We start from the raw sequence: 20,189 nt of genomic DNA on the forward strand, positions 1-20,189 counted from the left end.
CATTAAATCCTCACCAAAGCTCCATGAAGCCAGTACCGGGTTCGTTCGTTCTTTCTTTCTTTCTTTCTTTCTTTCTTTCTTTCTTTCTTTCTTCTTTCTTTCTTTCTTTCTTTCTTTCTTTCTTTCTTTCTTTCTTCTTTCTTCTTTTAGATTTTATTTATTTATTTGAAGGAGAGAGAGGATGAGTGGAGTGGAACAGAGGGAGGGAGAAGCAGACCCCCTGCTAGGGAGACCCCCCTGCATCGGGCTCCATCCCGGGACCCTGGGGTCATGACCTGAGCCCAAGGCAGATGCTTAACAGACTGAGCCGCCCAGGCGCACCAGTTATTTCTATTTTAGAGATGAGAAACTTGAAGCATGTAGAGATTTGTAATCTACTGGTGGTCACACAGCTAGTTAACAGTAGAGCAGAATTTTTTTTTATAAATTTATTTTTTATCGGTGTTCGATTTGCCAACATTCTAGGGCAGAATTTTGAACCTGAATCTGTCTAGCTCCGGAGCACACATCTGTGTGCTCTTAATCTATATACGGTGTCTCCCATTCCCCGAGCTATGTTTCTAGCTGGTGGTAGCTAGGTGAAACTAACCTCGTGGAAGAGGAAGAGCACACATTGGGTCTGTCCACACCAAAATGTTGGTATGAATATTAGAGAACTCAACCAGTAAGGCATCGTGGAAGATGTTCAGCTACTCGTCAGACATTCAGGCTTTGGTTAGCCTGCCTAGCATTAAGGAGACATTGTCTAAATTTCCTAATAGGACTACAAAACTTTGGTTCATGAATCTTCTACTGACTCTCACAGAGTCTTACCAGAGAAAGTAAAATAGGAGCACCTGGGGGGCTCAGTCAGTTAGGCATCTCCCTTTGGCTCAGGCCATGACCTCAGGGCCTTGAGATGGAGCCCCATATCCTGCACCCTGCTCAGCAGGGAGCCTGCCTCCCCCTCTCCCTCTGCTCCTCCCCTGGCTCGTGCTCTCTTACTATCAAAATAAATAAAATAAAATCTTAAAAAAAAAAAGAAAGTCAAATAGACTTTTCAAGAAATGAAGAACCCTACACAATATACACTATTATCTCAAGATGAAAGAATAAGGGCAAAGCAAAGTGCTCCTCGACCTCAGCGCTGCTGGCCATCTGGAAGCAGTATGACAGATACAGTTCTCTAAGCTGGGGCTGGGCGACAGGACACATACAGCTAGCTGTTATTTATTCAGCAAATACCTGGTCATCTCTACCCTAGATCAAAGCTCCATTTGGGCAGACACAGGATACCAAAGAAAACCAGATCGGTCTGTGTGCTACGCCAGGAGTTTACAATCTTGAGTGTATAATAGAATGAGCTCCCCGACCGTAGGAATCCAGGACAGTGTTAGGTTCATTGATATGTGGGGAATTATGACAGAAGGAGTACAAGGAGCAACAGGAGTCCGAAGAAGTGAGAATCACCCCTAATTGGGGGGATTACAGAAGAACCACGGTGCACTTGAGCTGAGCATTGAAGAGACAGATGATATCTGTCAGAATAAAAAATCAAGGTGTTCAGGGATAATGAAAACCAAGATGTTCTGAGAAATAAGCACTGGGACTTAATGGAACCCTAGTGTGCTCATGTTAAGATTTCACAGGGGCACCTGGGTGGCATAGTGGGTTGAGCATCTGATTCTTAGTTTTGGCTCATGTCATGACCTCAGGGTCATGGGATGAAGCCCAGAGGTGGGCTCTACTCTGCACAGAGTCTGCTTGAGATTCTCTCTCTCTCTCTCTCTCGCTCTCAAATAAATAAATCTTTAATAAATACATCTTTAAAAAAAGATTTCATTACTTTTTCACTAAATATATTTCACCAAGTTTTCAGAAGTCTAACAAGTAGACCTGTGGTGACTGTGTCTGAATATTTATGAAAGGTATTCATTCAATCACCTCTTCTTCCTCCGTCAGGAACCGTGCCCAGGCCCTAGAGACAGGGAGATGAAAGCCCATCTCCTGACCTCAAGGACATTGCTTTGTTTCGTGGGGAAGACAGAGAGGTAAACATATCGCTAACCACACACAGGCTAGCATAATAGCATAATTTGAAATTTTCTGGACTTGGGAATAAAAAGTAATGTCAAGACTAAAAGGAAACAATTTTAATGACCCCCAGAAGAATAGAGAACAATGACATTAAAGGCAAAGGAATTCAAATAGCTGGAGTCAGAGGAAAAGGAAAATGAGTCAGAAAAAAAACTTTTAAGGATTTGGGTTGAATTTTGGTTTGAGAAGAGTAGCTCTCAAGAATAAGAGAGAATTCCTGGGATCCAAACAAAGGCTTTATCCAAAGAAAAGATGAGTGTCCAGAAAGCTGGAAACAGCTACCTCAAACTCAATAATTAGCAAGACCATGAATTCCAGAAGCTGGCACGCATGTATCGCCTTATAATGTGATCTGGGGGATGGAAAATTAAGCTTAAGCCTGTGGATTCAATATGACCATGACCATATATCTGGATTGGTATTTCTGACGAAATAGTTGCATGCATGTTATGATTTGCATCCCAGAAAAAAAAATTCCTGGCTACAGACAAGAAATTATACAGATTGAAAACAGAGAAGAGCTGGGAAATGTAGGATAAGTCAGGTAAGGATGGAACCGACAGTAGAACTTGTGGATAAGATTGAAATCACATAGGTAGAAAATGTAGATGATTTAAAGGAAAAACAAGCAAATCTAGCGGAAAGCTCTGAAACTTCAGAAAGGGACAGTTAATGGTAGAAGAGCTTTTTTCTTTCTTTCTTTCTTTCTTTCTTTCTTTCTTTCTTTCTTTCATTCTTTCTTTCTTTTTGATTTTATTTTTTTATTCATTCATGAGAAACACACACACACAGAGAGAGAGAGAGAGAGAGAGAGAGAGGCAGAGACACAGGCAGAGGGAGAAGCAGGCTCCATGCAGGGAGCCCGACCTGGGACTCGATCCCGGGTCTCCAGGATCACACCTTGGGCTGAAGGTGGCGCTAAACCGCTGAGCCACCCGGGCTGCCCAGAAGACTTTTCTAAAAACATTTTTTATCACAGAAAACTTTTTAATCATGGAAAAGTTCAGAGATCCAGAAAGTAGAGAGAATAGTAAAACGAACCTTCATGTTCCCATCAGCAAGATCCCAAACTTATTAACTTCCAGATGCTTTATTTTATCTAATCCTCCATCTAACTTTCTTTTTCTTTTGCCAGAACATTTAAAATCAAATTCACTGGAAATTGTAAGATATTGATGAAACAAAATGAAGCACAAATAAATGAAAAGATATTCCATGCTCGTGAATTAGAAAAATTTATATTATTAAAAGTGTCCATACTACCTAAAACAATCTACAGATTCAATGCAATTCTTATCAAAATTCCAATGACATTTTCCCACAGAATTGGAACAATCCTAAAATTTGTATAGAACCGCAGAAGACCCCAGATAGCTAAAGGATCTCAAGAAAGAATAAAAAAGGGGCGCCTGGGTTGCTCAGCTGGTTAAGCATCTACTTTCGGCTCAGGTCATGATCCCAGGGGTCAAGCCCCATGGTGGGCTCCCTGCTCGGGGGGAGCCTGCTTCTCCCTCTTCCTCTCCCTCTGCTTGTCCACTTGTGTGTAAAGTAAAAGAAGTAAAAGAAGAAGAACAAGGCTGGGTCATCATGCTTCCTGATTTCAAATAGCTGTAGTAATCAAAACAGCATGGCATTGGCATAAAAAACAGACACATAGATCGATGGAACCTAATAGAAAACCAAGAAAAAAATCCCAGACATATATGGTCAATAATTTAAAAAAAAAATTTTTTTATTTATTTATGATAGTCACAGAGAGAGAGAGAGAGAGAGAGACAGAGGTGGAGACACAGGCAGAGGGAGAGGCAGGCTCCATGCCCGTAAGGTCAATAATTTATGACAAAGGAGCCAAGAATATACAATAGAGAAAAGACAGTCTCTTCTATAAACAGTGTTGGGAAAACTGGGCAGCCACACGCAGAAGAACGAAACCGATCCACTTTCTTACATCATACACAAAACCTAACTCAAAGTGGATTAAAGATTTGAATATAAGAACTGAAACCATAAAACTCCTAAAATAAATCATAAGCAATTTCATCCTCAACATCCATCTTAGTGATGATTTTTTTTTTGATTTGATACCAAAAACAAAGGCAACAAAAGCAAAAATAAACACAGGACACTGCATCCAACTCAAAAGCTTCTGCACAGCAAAGAGAACCATCAACGAAATAAAATGGGAGAAAATATTTGCAGTTTTGCAAATGATGTTTCTGATAAGAAGTTAATATCCAAAATATATAAAGAAGTCATAGAACTCCACACCAAAAAAAACAGACAATCTGATTTAAAAATGAGCAGAGGATCTGAAAAGACATTTTCCCAAAGAAGACATACAGGTGGCCAACAGGTGAGTGAAAGGTGCTCGACATCTCTCATCATCAAGGAAATACAAGTAAAAACCACCGTGGGTCATCACCTGACACCTGTTAGAAGAGCTATTATCAAAATGACAGGAAATAACGAGTTTTGGAAAATGTGGAGAAAAAGGGAAACTTTGTGCCCTGGCGGTGGGAAGGCACACGGATGCAGTCACTGAGGAAGACAGTGAGAGGTTCCTTGAAAAATTAAAAACAGGGATCCCTGGGTGGCGCAGCAGTTTGGCGCCTGCCTTTGGCCCAGGGCGCGATCCTGAAGACCCGGGATCCAATCCCACGTCGGGCTCCCGGTGCATGGAGCCTGCTTCTCCCTCTGCCTATGTCTCTGCCTCTCTCTCTGTCTCTCTCTGTGACTATCATAAATAAATAAATAAATAAATAAATAAATAAATAAATAAATAAATAAAAAAGAAAAATTAAAAACAGATCCAGTAATTCCACGTGTAGGTATTTACCCACAGGAAACAAAACACTGACTCTAAGGGACGTCTGCGCGCTACGGTCCCTGCAGCCTTACTGACGGAAGCCAACGCCCGAAGCAGCGAAGCGTCCCCCGGAGGAGGAATGAATGTATGAAGAAAATGTGAAAAAAAAAAAAAAAAAAAGAAAATGTGTGTGCGGCCCGTGTAAACACACGTGCACACGCTCCCATCGGACCATTATCCAGCCACACAAAGGAAAGCAACCTGGCCACGAGTGACGATGTCGATGGGCACCAAGCGCAGGTGCTAAGTGAAATCCTCAGGAAGAGAAAGACAGATGCCATATAATTTTACATACACGTGGAATCTAAAAAGCAGGCAAACAAACGACAGAATGAACTCCCAGATGTAAGAACAGATCGGTGACTGCCAGAGGTGGGGAGCGGGCGGGGTGGGGGAGGCGCCCAATGCAGGGCTCGAACCCGGGAGCCTGGGATCATGACCTGAGACGAAGGCAGATCCTCAGCCATTTGAGGCTGAGGCCACCCGGGCGCTCCTAAAAATTATTTTTCTTGAACCTGGTTCGAACTGAATTCCTGTCACTTGTGAGCAAGAGGGTTCATAAAAGCTCCTCGCAAAACTCTGCAATGTCCCCTTGGCCCTTCCTCCCATCCCCAAATCCAATGAGGGACACATCTGCTCTGCTGTGCCTGAGAGCAGTCCCCTGCTGGTGACTCATCCCATCTCCGCACGGTCGGACCGCCCATCCTGTCACTTGCTTTCCCCTCCTTTTGAAGCACAGAAATGTTTTGAATGAACAGCAACATCCGGAGCCTTGTGAAGAGGCCAGAATTATTTGAGTTTATTAAAACCTGGCTTCCGTTGTATACGCTTTGGGAAGATGATTGATTTAATCAAGCCAGAGCTGGAGAGTTGTGTCCCACCGTAAGGGCAAGTTTCTGCAGTCATTTCTGCTTTCCGAGGCGGTAGGATCCCGAATGGTGACCGCGCAGGTTGAGGGAGGTGGCTGTAAATCACACGCAGGAAGTGGTTTCTGTGATCATTCTGGGGTAGTCAGCGGGGAAAGTGTTGCTCTTAGACTCCATTTACCTCCACTCTGTTGAAAAACAAATGCTCACATACGGATTCACGTCTCAGGTGCAGGCCTCACATCTGCAAACGTTGGATTTCAAAGGACGTGAGTACTCATCCCGTCGGTCCTTTGAAATCCAACATTTGCAGATGTGAGGCCTGCACCTAAGACGTGTCACCATTCGGGATCCTACCGCCTCGGAAAGCAGAAACGACTGCAGAAACTTGCCCTTATGATGGGACACTGACGGGATGAGCACTGGGTGTTATTCTGTATGTTGGCAAGTTGAACACCAATAAAAAATAAATTTATTATTAAAAAAAAAAAAAGGACATGAGTAGAGGACACAACACAATGACACTTGACGTTCATGGAAGCCGGAGAGAGAGGCTCGGTCAAGGAGGGGGTGGAGACAGAGGGAGACGACACCAGCTGTCCCAGTGCACTCAGAGCCATTCCCAACAAGGAAAGCGCAACTTGCAGAAGCAAAACTAGTTGGTGCTGTTTTGCAACCCTCAACCAGACAGGGATCACCAGTCAGTTTTGGGGAGGTAACAAGGCTGATGCAACCAATTCAGACGGAACAGAGAACTAATATTTTTGGTAGTACAGTCTGTACGGAACTGGTACAAGGCCTTACACTTCCGTGCCGTCAAGCTGCCCCATGGCCTTGCTGGGTTACAGGCCCGTCTCCAGCCACAAACTCACAGCCCAGTAAACACTTGGAATCACAAAAACCTAAGCTCTTTAGAAGCCAAACTCTTAGTTTCATGACCCGATACGTGTAGAAACTACAGGACTTCATTTTCTAACGCGGGAAATTGTAATAGTTTAATAGGATCCGAGGGTCAACCAGGAGCTCCGTACCAAAGTCTGGCGGCTCAGGAGCTTCAGAATGACTAAGGCAACAAGTGCCATTTGACTTATTATCTATCTAGCTCTGTGGCAAAGGAGATGCAAGAGGAAAATAAGACAGGCGTCTCATCCCTGTCCTACACATGTTGTCAACTATCAAAGGGCTCTGAGGCTGGAAGAGCTGGGAGAATTTGGTTGTGGGGATGTGTGGGCGGAAGGAAGTGGACGGGAAGGGGTGTGTGTATGTGCGTGTGTGTGTTCACAGTGTGTTCTCGCGGTTTCATTTTTTTTATTTTTATTTTTTAAAGATTTATTTATTTACTTATGATAGACACAGACAGAGAGAGAGAATGAGAGAGAGAGAGAGAGAGAGAGAGAGGCAGAGACACAGGAGGAGGGAGAAGCAGGCTCCATGCCAGGAGCCCGATGCAGGACTCAATCCCGAGACTCCAGGATCGCGCCCTGGGCCAAAGGCAGGCACCAAACCGCTGAGCCACCCGAGGATCCCTGTTCTCGAGGTTTTAGAGGGACTCTGATGGCACCGGTTTGACTGGAAGGAATCAGTGGCGCTCAGGTTCCTGCAGAGACGTAGGTTCACGACAGTCCCGGGAACGCAAAGCAGAGGGGCAGGGACCCGCGGGGTCAGGCAGCAAGACGTCATTATAACCCACGGAGGACAAAGGTGCAGTGTCTTATCTCCTCTGGCAGCTGTAACAAATGACCACAAACTTGGTGGCTTAAAAACACAAATATTTATTATCTTATAGCTCTAGAAGTTAGTGACCCCAAATGAGTCATATTGGGAAAAAAAATCAAAGTTGAGGCAGGGCTGTGTGCTCTCAGTCTATTTCTTTGCCTTTTTGGGCTTCTTGGGGTGACCTACGTTCCTTGGCCTGTTGCCCTTTCTTCTGTCATTAAAACCAGCAACCGTATCCCTCCAGCCTGTACTTCCATCCTTCCGTCTCCTCTGAATCTCCCGTCTCTCTGTCCTCTCTGTCCTATGTCTCTGTCCTTCATGACACCGGGCTCACCCAGGCGATCAGGATTCGCTCCGTCCGTTAAGATCCTTTCTTAACTTTATCACCTCTGCTAAGTCCCTTTCTCCATGAGAGGTAACATATTTCTAGCTTCTGGGGGTAGGATGCAGGCGCTTTGGGAGAATGATTACTCTGCCTACCACAGGTGGTGCTAGGACTTAGTCCTAAATCATTGTCACCTTTTAAAAATTGATGCCCACATAGAGACAGTAAGCAGGAGTATATCACAGGCCTCATTCCTGACAATGACTGCTCTTGGTACGTTTCTTCTGTTTCTTTTCTTTTCTTTTTTAAAAAATTCATGTATTTATTTGAGAGAGAGGGGGGGAGCATGAGCAGGGGAAGGAGCAGAAGGAAAAGCAGACTTCCTGCTGAGCAGGGGGCTCGAGGTGGGATTCAAACCCAGGACCTGACCACAGTCAGACGCTTGCCTGACCAAGCCACCCAGGTGCCCCTTGTGTTTCGGATGCACGGATCAATCAAAAGTATGAGCAGAGAAAGGAGGACGGTGGCTCTAGGACGTACGCACTCCCTCCATCCCTCACCACAGGCAATTCAGATTGGCCTGGGGCCTGGGGATTCGACATAAACAGGTGGAAAGGACAGGATCCCCAGTAAATGGAAAGTGGAAATACCCCAAGACTTTAGGAAGTGGAACAGACACATCTACAGTGAGTGACCACAGGAAGGAATTAGATCATGTTAACAAATCCACTGAGCACTTAATTTCACTTCTCCTTTCACATTTCTTTTTCTTTTCCTTTTTTTTTTTTTTTTAATTTCCTTCTGAAGTTATTGATGTAAGTTGTTACTTTGGTCACACGGATGGAGAAAAAGTCCGTTGATCGATTCCATGGCAGTGAGAAGTAATGATGTTTCTAAATGATTCCATAGTAGTCACGGAGAGCTGATGTAATCCTTCTTTTTTTTTTTTTTTTGTAATCCTTCTTTTAACAAATATATAATGTAAGCCAACTTAGTGCCAGGCACGCAGCCCAGAAATATAACATCTAGTCACTAATGTCAAGGACTCCAAGGTCTAGCAAGAAGCCCAAGGCATTTTCAGAGGCAGTGTAGACCATGAGTTCGGAAGGAAATAGTGTTATGCAAATATGGGATGGACCCTAAAGGGTCCTAACCCGACTTAGGGTTAATCCCTTCTTCCCTATGTTCTCATAACACTTTTCCCCATATCTCTGTTGTGGCATTTACCACTCTGCATCAGAATTATTAGTTTGCGATATCTCATTGACTATTAAATCTGTGCAAAAGGGCTCACAGTAGAAGAGCAAGAAATTATTAATGGAAGGAAGGAAGGAAGGGAGGGAGGGAGGAAGGAAGGGTACCAGTTCCATCCATCGTGAACTCTACGGGCAAAGTTTGTGTCTTACTCATCTCTGTAGCTCCAGCTCTAAGCTGACACCTGTAAGTTCTCAGTAAATTTTATGAAAATGAGGTATTCAGTCAAACTCCTGTTCGTTCTTCAAGGATCCCCATCCTATGATTCCAGCTTCCCCCTTTTGAAGTCTTCCCTCATCCCTGGCATAAAAATACAGCACACCCCCCCAAAACGAGGCACCTCTACCCTCCACACTGGGGGACGGGGGGCTGAGCCATTTCATACCAGATCCCGAGGCCCTGTTATAAAACGTTCAGTGATTTTGTGAGTCAGTTGTTAAACCCAAGCACAGTAAATTATACAAACTCAAATAAATTATATTGAAAACAGAGATAAATACTTAAAACTCATCGCTTCCTAATTATTTGCCATATTTTACTATTATCCATGCCCTTGAGATTCTTTGTGTTAATTTCAACAGTCTAGTATCAAGACCCCACAATGGTGTGCCACAGTGCACCTCGCTCCAGTGTCACCCTTCAGCCTTGTCACGCGGTCAGCTTGAGATGCTCCAGGGTGTATTCGCGACACGGAAATTGGCAAACGCTACATAATAGAGCATAACTCATTGCGTTGTTGATTGTCTAGGCCAAAAGTCAGTCAACTTTTCCTGTAGAGAGCAGATTATAAGTATCTGGGACGTCAAGCCAACCCGGTGACAACTCGGCTCTCGCTGCTGCTGAAGAGCAGCCGTACACACCATGGAAACAATCTACCGGCGTGCTGCATTCCAATAAGTCATCTTATTTTTTTTTTCATAAACCCAAAATGTATTGGAGTGACGCAATAGATTTCATTGTAATCTGGCAACCCTTAGTCTAGGCTTAAGGAAGGAACGGGGGAATGTTAGCCTGCGGATTAGACGCTAGAGTGTGTCTCCGCTGTTGTAACACCAAAACCGTAATATCCTAAAACCATTAGTCAACTGAGCAATGTCACTCATGGGACTGATGACCGAGTGAAGTTCCAACGTATCTTTGCTGTTTACCTTTCAACTTACTCATTAATACACATGAACATCTCAGCAAGGAGTCCTATGGGAACTGCATTCCTTTGTCATTGTGACTGCAAAGTGACCAGCGACACTGGCGGCTGGCCCAAATCAGCGTAGGCATTCTCTGAGAATCACTTGGCCACTGGAATGTGCAATAAAGAGTATTGCAATAAAATAAATAAATTAAAAAAAAGAGTACTGCATATTTTCTTGGGTCCCTTTTTTTTTTTTTGGTAAATTGCGTGCTGCACATATAAATAAGATTCGTAATAAGGGTGTTATTTTGCCTTTTCTTGTCCTTGGTTCTCAGCTGTAATTCAGTCTCCATTACTTAGTAAGATTTAATTATATCTGAGACAAATGACAAATGACAACCCGGGGACCCCGATCCCAGATCAGCATCAAAAAAGATGAGTTTTCTAAGGAGAATTAAGCTGCATTCTGTGGATAATTAAAAATGGTCTTTGGGGCGCCCAGGTGGCTCAGCCAGTTAAGCCTCCTACTCTTGATTTTAGTTCAGGCCTTGATCTCAGGGTTGTGGTATCGCACCTCCTGTTGGGCTCCAAGCTCAGCCTGGAGTCCCCCTTGAGATTCCCTCTCCTCCGCCTCTGACCTTCCCACTCTCGTACTTGCTGTCTCCCTCTGTCTAAAATAAATGAATAAATCTTTAAAAGAATAATTAATTCTTCAATTTTGAAGAAAATAATAAGGAATAGTCTTGTTCTGGTTGCTCTTAGATGCCTAAAATTCTGATAATCAGCATGATTCCGTACAGACCGGATTAAGGAACAGGTTGTCTTTGCTCTGCTTAAACAAAATGGTCATTTCATTCTACTAACAAGGTGTGATTCCTTGGTGACCACAGCCCACTCTGGTTAGCCATGGAAGGCAGGTCATGCATGCACAGCAAGGGCCTAGACACCTGCGGCTGCACCAGGAAGCAGCAGTCCACCTTGGCTGTATGCACCCAATCACCTGAGGGATTTATAATAACACAGATGCCCAGGGTGCAAGGCAGCCCATTTATATCAGATCTTTGGGAGTGCACCCAGGCATCGGTATTTCTGAAAGCTCTTTGAGTGAGTATAACGTGCAAAGTCAAAAACCACTTCATTCGTGGGTCTTAACATTAGTTGAGTCACAATCAGCATTTTATTTTATTTTATTTTATTTTTTTTTTATTTTATTTTATTTATTTTATTTTATTTTATTTTATTTTATTTTATTTCATTTTATTTTTTACAACCGGCATTTTATAAAAGGAATGGAATGAAAAGGGAAAGACAACGTGTTCTGCATAATAAAGGTCGGACTCGTTTCAATTAACCTGTTTCTGTTTTATGAGTGTGTATTTGTGTGTGTGCTTGCACTGTTACAATCCACTTCCTATGTGTTATGGTCCAAAATATGTGATAAATGCAGATTTGAGCGGATGAGGTGGAGGCCAGGGGTCCTTGCAGGCAGGGCCAGCCGGGGGAGCAGGCACACAGGCCAGAGCTTTCATTCCCTCCTCTGCTTTGCGTGCGCCGGGTTGGCGAGTCAGTCCCACTTCAGAAGGGCAGCATCGCTCCGAGCTGAAAGAAACTCACTTCTTTAGTAGATTGTGCTCCTTTCCAGATTGACAAGTGTCCCAGGACGCGGGCTCTGTGTCACACTTGCTAGTCCAGGGAAGACCGCTGTCTGCAGCCCACCCTCCCAGGGCGTCTTACTGGAATTCTGTGCAAGCTATTCCCAGCCCTGGAACTCAGGGGTAACTGAGGGAAGGGGCCACTACGTCTGCGGGCAAGCAAAGTCCGTCCTGTCCGGGAGACGTTCTGCTGACTCCTTTCCCAGACTTGGAAGAGGCTCGTGGTGTCTCCCGTGCACAGTCATTTCTACTTTCCTTTATTTCATATCCATTTGCACTTTTGTCACTTCTCCTTTGAACTGGTTATAACGTCAGTGTGGCTCCCTGGCTATGAGTCACATGAAATATTTAACACGTGCTCTCTTTGCCATCTTTAAACAAGAGTTGTGGCTCTGCGATAACTTGCAGCAGTAAAAAATTTCTCCTTAGAACAGGTCTTTTATTTCGCATTCCCTTTTTCTGCGGGCTCAATGGCCACTACTTCCTGACCCCATGCCACCCTTGCAACCTGCCTCGGACCAGCCACAAAGAGGATCTGGACTGACCACGGATGTTGGCCTTGGATCTGGCCCAGGAAAATCATGTCCATGGCTAAGGTTGTGTAATAGCACAGCATGTTTGTGGTTTCATGTAGAATAGAATATATGCTGATGAGATCTTGAAATCAAATTACATAGAAAATTAGCAAACTACTGAACTTACTAATTCATCTCTCCTATTTTCCTAATGGACTGCTTGAGCTAAATGGTCATTTCATTCTACCAACAAGGTGTGATTCCTTGGTGACCACAGCCCACTCTGGTTAGCCATGGAATGCAGGCCATGCATACACAGACTCAACAGACTCAACTTTCAGTATACTTCCCCAGCCACGTGATTCATTTGTTTCAACAAAAATTTATAGAGGACTTCCATTTCTTGACACCATGATCGAAAAGATACACTGAAAGATCTCCCACTGCAAAATACCTAGAAATCACAGGATACATGAAACACCCCTTTATTTTTTTTACTTTTTTAAATTTTTTGAAACACCCCTTTAAATATACAGTCCAATCTAAAATAGAACAGATGGTCCTAGAACAACTGGATATTCGTATACAAAAAAGCAAATTGACTCTAGACATAGACCCTTGACAAAAATTAACTCAGAATGAACCATAGACATAAATGCAAAATGCAAAACTATAAAACTCCCAGAAAGATAACACAGGAGATAACCCAGACGACCTTGGGTATGGCGATGACTTTTTAGATATGGTGTGAAAGGCAGGATTCATGAAAGAAATCACTGATAGCCAAACTTCATTAAAATAAAAAATGCTCCGTAGAACTTTCAATCCAATAAATTCTTCTCTTGCCTTCCCTTTCTCACAGACACTGCCAAAGCCCTGCAGAGCTGGTGCTCTCTAATGGGTGTAAACAATTATCTCATCAAACTGTTAGCTTTACTTCACCAATAGGATATGTTGGCAATGTTTGAGGAGTCAGATCTTGACATTTCAGGAAGACAGCATTAAAAAGAAAAGTCATGAGCCAGTGACCTCATGAGGATAGATGCAAAAATCCTAAGCGAGCTCTCTTCTAACTGAAGATAGTAACGTGTAGCAAGTAATATGTAATGACCACGTTTGGTTTCCCCAAGAATACAAAATCAAAAAACAAACAAACAAAAAAATACAAAATCAAATTAACATTAAACCATCAAGTAGTTTAATTTAATACTTTAATGGATTAAAAAAGCAAATTTACCTGATGGACTCAGTGCATGTGAAACACCTTTTGATAAAAATCAATATCCATTCAAAGAAAGACAAATCTCAGACCAAATTTCACCATGAATACAGACACTTATTAAACAAATATTTGTAAGCATTTTCAAAACAGCTTATCTAACCTATTCTAAGCCTTGTACATAACCAAATGGGCTCAGATCAGTACATCACTAAGATATATAAGCGTATTGGCAGTAAAATACTGATCACACAAGACGAGGGTGCCTCCTATCACTGTCTTTTCCACATTGTATTAGAATTGCTAGCCAATGCAGTGAGAAATAAAAGGGTATATAGACAAAAGGATGAAATAAAACCCCTTTAACTAGATGATACTATTATAATCTTAAAAAATTCAAGAGATTTTTTTTTTAAGATTTTGTTTATTTGTTCATGAGACACACACACACACACACAGAGAGAGAGAGAGAGAGAGAGGAAGAGACACAGGCAGAGGGAGAAGCATGCTCCCTGCGGGAAACCCAACGTGGGACTCGAACCCAGGACCCCGGGATCATGACCTGAGCCGAAGGCAGATGCTCAACTACAAACAGGTGTCCCGGTCCAAAAGAATTTTTAAAAACTATTTGACCTTATAAGAGTTTAGCTGAGTATAAAATCAAAATAACAAGTTATTTGCATTTCTATACAACATAGTAATTTTAAGGAAAAAAAAAACCATTTGCAATAACTCCCCAAAATTTACAACTTAAGAAAATAAATCTAACAAATGTATGTAAGGTACTTATGGAAAAAAAAGTTAAAATTTTTTATTCAAAAGCAGCATTACACAAAATTAAATAAATGAAGACATAAAACAGGGGGTTAAAAGGCTTAATATATAAAGGTGTTCATTCTCCTAAAATTCACCTAAGGATTCAAAATGATTCCAGTCAGAAGATCAACATATTTGTTTTTTTGTAGAAACTGGCAAGGTAGGGATCCCTGAGTGGCGCAGCGGTTTGGCGCCTGCCTTTGGCCCAGGGTGCAATCCTGGAGACCCGGGATCGAATCCCACATCGGGCTCCCAGTGCATGGAGCCTGCTTCTCCCTCTGCCTGTGTACTCCGTCTCTCTCTCTCTCTGTATGACTATCATAAATAAATTAAAAATAAATAAATAAAAAAGAAACTGGCAAGGTAAATAAAAATGCTAAGAGTAGTCAAAACACTCCTAAAGTCAAAAAACAAGGAGGGGTGATGGCTCTTACTAGATTCCCTAAATTACTATAAAGTTGTAATGATTAACATAGTGCATTATTACCACAAGAAAAAATAAAGATATCAGTGAAACAGGATATAGCCTAGGAATAAATTCAAATGTACATGTGTATTCGATACATGATACACACGGCAGTGCAAATCAGTAAGGATGGCTTTTTCTTTTTAAGATTTTATTTATTTATTCATGAGACACACAGAGAGAGGCAGAGACACAGGCAGAGGGAGAAGCAGGCTCCCTACAGGGAGGCCGATGTGGGACTTGATCTCGGGACCCCAGGATCACGTCCTGAGCCGAAGGCAGCCACTCAGCTGCTGAGCCACCCAGGCGCCCCAGTAAGGATGGACATTTTTTAATAATGCTGGAAAAATCATCTATATTTTTAAAAAATAAAATTGGATTTCTACCTTAACCAACAAATCAGCAAAAAATGCTTTTTGGTAAAAACTGACAAGCTGATTCTATTTTTTTTTATTTTTTTATTTATTTATGATAGGCACACACAGAGAGAGAGAGGCAGAGACATAGGCAGAGGGAGAAGCAGGCTCCATGCACCAGGAGCCCGATGTGGGATTCGATCCCGGGTCTCCAGGATCGCGTCCTGGGCCAAAGGCAGGCGCCAAACCGCTGCGCCACCCAGGGATCCCCAACAAGCTGATTCTAAAATGTATATGGCAGTTCAAGAGGCCTGGAAGAGCCAAACCAGTTTGGATCAAGGGACGAGGTAGGAAGACTCACGCTCTGCGTATTAAAAACTCCTTAAAAACCTTCCTATGAAGCTGCCGTCATAGGACAGTCTGTGTGGTCTTGGTGTCAGGATAGACAGACAGACAGTGGAACAGAGCAGAAGGTCCAGAAGTAGACCCACACGTATACGTAGTCAATTGGCAATGGGAAAATGGGAAAATGCAGAAATACAAGCAGGATGGTCTTTCCACCGGGTGCTGGAGACATTGAGTATCTGCGTGGAAAACCGTGAACGTCACCCCTTACCTCACACCATACACCACAGTTAACTCAAGCTTCTATAGACATAAGCTTCTAGAATAACAATAGTAGGATCTCTGCAAATTTGGGGACCTCGCTTTCCCGGCCACCTAGTGAGGGACACCCCGGCTCGTCCATCCCTTGACCACTGGGAATAATGCCGCAGTGACCATAGGGGTGTGTGTATCTTTTCAAATTAGTGTTTTTGTTTTATTTGGCTTAAAAATATGTTGGATCCTATTTCTGTTCTTAATTTTTTTAAAGAAATGTCACCACCTTGGACCCCAGGAACAGGCCACTCACGCCTTCCCCTTCCTAGATGGACGAGAGGAGGAAGCTTATTTTAGGGGCTGATGACTAATGCCCACAACCCAGTACAGAACCGGACCCACAGGTGACACTTAACAGGAAAAACATCCATTGCGATCCTATTCTCACTGTTATTACCGTCATCTCCGTTCTCGCCTTTTGGAGACCTCACCTGCTTTTCGCCGTCCAAGGATGTCTTCCACCAGCGGATGTTTGGGTGCAGCGTACAAACAGGTTTGGTTTTTTTTCCCCCTCATCAGAGTAACAAATAGATAAGTCCCCTGTTGCCTCCACCGTACGTGCGCGTCCTCCCTTCCCCGGAGAGCAAAACGTCTTGAGAGCTATCCGGACACAGTCCTTCTTCCTTTCCCACCCTTTCCCCGGGCTCCGTCCCAGCAGATTTGTCTCTGCTGCTCCACCAATAACCTGTGTCCCGCAGGACCCCACCCTGGGCGCGCCGCTCCCCACCATGACAGGGTCAAGCGGGCGCTGCCAGGGAGCTGCAGGTTGGCATCCCGGGCCCCAAGGCCTCGCTTCGAGGAACTTGATCAGAGCAGAAAGGGAACGGCGTGGAGCTCCTTCTTCCCTTGCTCCTGCCGCCCCTCCGTCCTCTGCTCCCACAGCAGTTCCAGGGATTCCTCCCCCGGCGGGCTGGGGAGGGGCGGCCTGTCACATTCTGGGGTGTCCATGCCAGTAAGGCCGTTTAGGAGGCGAGGAAACACACCTGCTGCTTTGCCCTGACTGCACAGTTCAGAGTAGGGGTCCCGCCTCCCCCGCCTCTCCTGCCTCCCCTGCCAGCGTGGCCACCGGGCCCGGAGAACAGCTCCACGGACAGAGCGCCCTGGCCCCTTGGAGTTCCTCTTTCCGGATCTCCCAGCTTCGGAGGGTCAGTGGCCGCACAGAGGCTGACGTCCGCAGGCGCCCGGGGCACAGTTTACAAGCTGCTAGGAAGCCCACCTGCTCCAACGGCGGGAAAGCCGGATCGTACTTGTAGGGTTTCTAGCTGCTTATTCATCCCAGCCATGAAGCAGGTGCGTCGGCTTCCCCGGGAGGGAGAGCAAAGCTCCCCTGAGTCTTGCTCTGTGCATGTGGCCATGTCAATCCTTTGCACACTCCGCATCCAGTCCTCCCACCCCAACCTAAGTGGAGTTAGCTCTACCTAGAGAAGAGGACGCCCGAGTCCAGAGATGGTAAAGGACTGGCCCCGGCACACCCGGGCTGAAGCAGGGCCCCCGCGCAGGGCCCCGGGACCTCGTGATCTGCACCAGGACAGCCCCTCCACCACCCCGCGGGCCCCGAGCCCCTCCCCACCCACATGTTCCTCACGGATTTCGGTGACCTGCCAGCCATGAACTCAGCCCGAGCACACCCAGACTCTTTGAATCCCGTTCTCATGTGCTTCCATGCAAGGATCGGGAATAAGAGAATTGACAAGAGGGCATGGCAGCTGGAGGAGCATCACAACACTGGGCTTCGGCTCTTCCGGATTTTCACCTGGACGACTGTCCCGGACCCTCGCCCTCAGGTGACGTGATCTAGCCTCCCTGGCTAACCGCTGGGGCCTTGGGACATACTTGCCCACCCCTCGGTGTGCTCATCTAGGGAACGGGGGTGTCTCACCTACTCCGCCGTGATGTGACGGAGGCAAGTGGTGGAGGAGCCCCGTTCCTCTCACTTGAGACATGTGCATCAAATATTTATTTGGCAGAATAATTTTTTTAAAGATTTTTTAAAAATTTATTTATTCATGAGAAACACACACAGGGAGAGAGAGAGGCAGAGACACAGGCAGAGGAGGAAGCAGGCTCCATGCAGGGATTGGCAGAATAATTTATTGAAATTTGCGCTACGCCTTGATGGCGATGCCACAGGAGACTCAGAAGAAAGAGCTTTCCTTCGCCATCGCGGGCCCACCGCTTCCGTCCTTTGGACGATTTCTGAGCAATCCTTCCTCCCACTCTGCTGTCTTCTGAGAACAGAGTTAAGCAACCATCTATTTACACTATTCCAACCCAGATGTTTAGACTCATACGCCTGCCTTGCGGAGAATCTGCTCACGTCTCCTGACCCCTTCCACAGACGTCGGGGCCGATTCCGTGGTTGAGTTGAAAGAGGCTGAAGCAAGAGCCTCGTGGGTTACAGACTACTAACCCCTGCCCCTGAGTGAAGGGTGGCAGAGAGTTTCCTGAGGGGCACCGATCGCCGAGCTTTGCTCCCCATCACCCGGAAAATAGCGACATACAGCAGGAGGCCATGAGGAGCCGCGAGTGAACAGACAGATGCGCTTTTGACCACGTGCCCATGTGGATAAAAAGACTTGACCGAGCACCCCCGACAGCGGCACATTTACATATTTCGCTATTGCGTCTGTGTACTCTTCTGTTAATATACATTATGTACCCGAGAAAACATACGCCCGGACGGAAACTAAAAATCATGAGATTAAAAAGTGAGTAGGAATAAAAGTTCTAATTTTTTTTTCGATGTTCCAGAAGTTCTTTCCTGGGACTCAGGGGAGCAGAGCCCAGGGTAAGAGAAGGAGCAGCAGTGACCCCCAAGGACTGTTCAGCTCCTCATCGATATGTTCCTGGAAGTTCAGGCTTCCAGTCTCCTTTCACTCTCTTCCCACCTGCCCCTAGTAGGGACCCCAAAGGCCTTTGCGGAAGGAGGCAGACCCTACATTCCTAGGAAACACGTAGTATTTCTTCTATGGAAAATCAAGGAAGAGGACAATTATACATAGTCCAGAGGCCACACATGGAGTCCTATCTTATTGTTTGTTTCCTCCAAAGTGCCAAGAAAATGGTCAAGAAGTGTATTACACACACATTATTTTCAGGAACTAAAAGTCAAGAAATGACCACAGCCCCACACACCTCGGTCCTTCTCCTGGGAACGCATCAGCCTCCAGGAGAGATGAAGGAGCCACCTTCCTCTCTGCTCCCTCCAGGCAGGGACAAGCCCGTCTTCCCCTCTTCCTGAGACTCTCCTAAATCAGGGTTTCTTACCTTAGAAGTCTGAGACGACCATGTAACAGGAGAGGGAGGACAAGTTTTAAGGGAAGAAATACATGGAAGAGAGAAATGGAAGCCAAGGAGGTCGAGAACCAGGCAGCGCTGGGTTTGGAGGTGAGACAGAGGGGTGAAGAGAGATCTTCACAGTAGCAATGGGTTGAGAGAGATCTTGAGAGCAAGAGAAATGGGAAACAAGAAATTTTTAAAGAAACAGGAAAAGACTATTCAACCATGGGCTACGAACTGGGCCCTCGCGGATGCTTTACAGCAGATTCTTTTTTTTTTTTTAATTTTAATTTTTTATTTTTATAAATTTATTTTTATTGGAGTTCAATTTGCCAACATATAGAATAACACCCAGTGCTCATCCCGTCAAGTGCCCCCCTCAGTGCCCGTCACCCGGTCACCCCTCCCCGCCCACCTCCCCTTCCTCCACCCCTAGTTCGTTTCCCAGAGTTAGGAGTCTTCCATGTTCTGTCTCCCTTTCTGATGTTTCCCACTTATTTTTTTCTCCTTTCCTCTTTAATCCCTTTCACTATTTCTTATATTCCCCAAATGAATGAGACCATATAATGTTTGTCCTTCTCTGATTGGCTTCCTTCACTCAGCATCATACCCTCCAGGTCCCTCCACGTCGAAGCAAATGGTGGGTATTTGTCGTTTCTAATGGCTGAGGAATATCCCACTGTACACAGAGACCACAGCTTCTTTACAGCAGATTTTAAGAAACATGTGAAATGCTTCAAGTCGCTTTCACTTGACAGACCATTCCTTGGGATGGGATCTGCGCTAGGCCCTGTGAAGCCCCTGCCTTTACTGACTCTCTAAGGGGAGTAGAGAGGCCCAAAGCTTTTTTCAATCCCTCAAAGAACCCTCAAAAAGGGTCTGAGGTGACCCCAAATATTACATTTTCTCACTTCAACCTGGACTCATGGTAACACGGTGCAGCCACACCTGTCCCTCCCGCCCGCCGCTTGTCAGACTGATCGACATATTTCAT

This window comes from Canis lupus, chromosome 26 (genome assembly GCF_003254725.2).
Source record: "Canis lupus dingo isolate Sandy chromosome 26, ASM325472v2, whole genome shotgun sequence".
Lineage (NCBI taxonomy): Eukaryota > Metazoa > Chordata > Mammalia > Carnivora > Canidae > Canis > Canis lupus.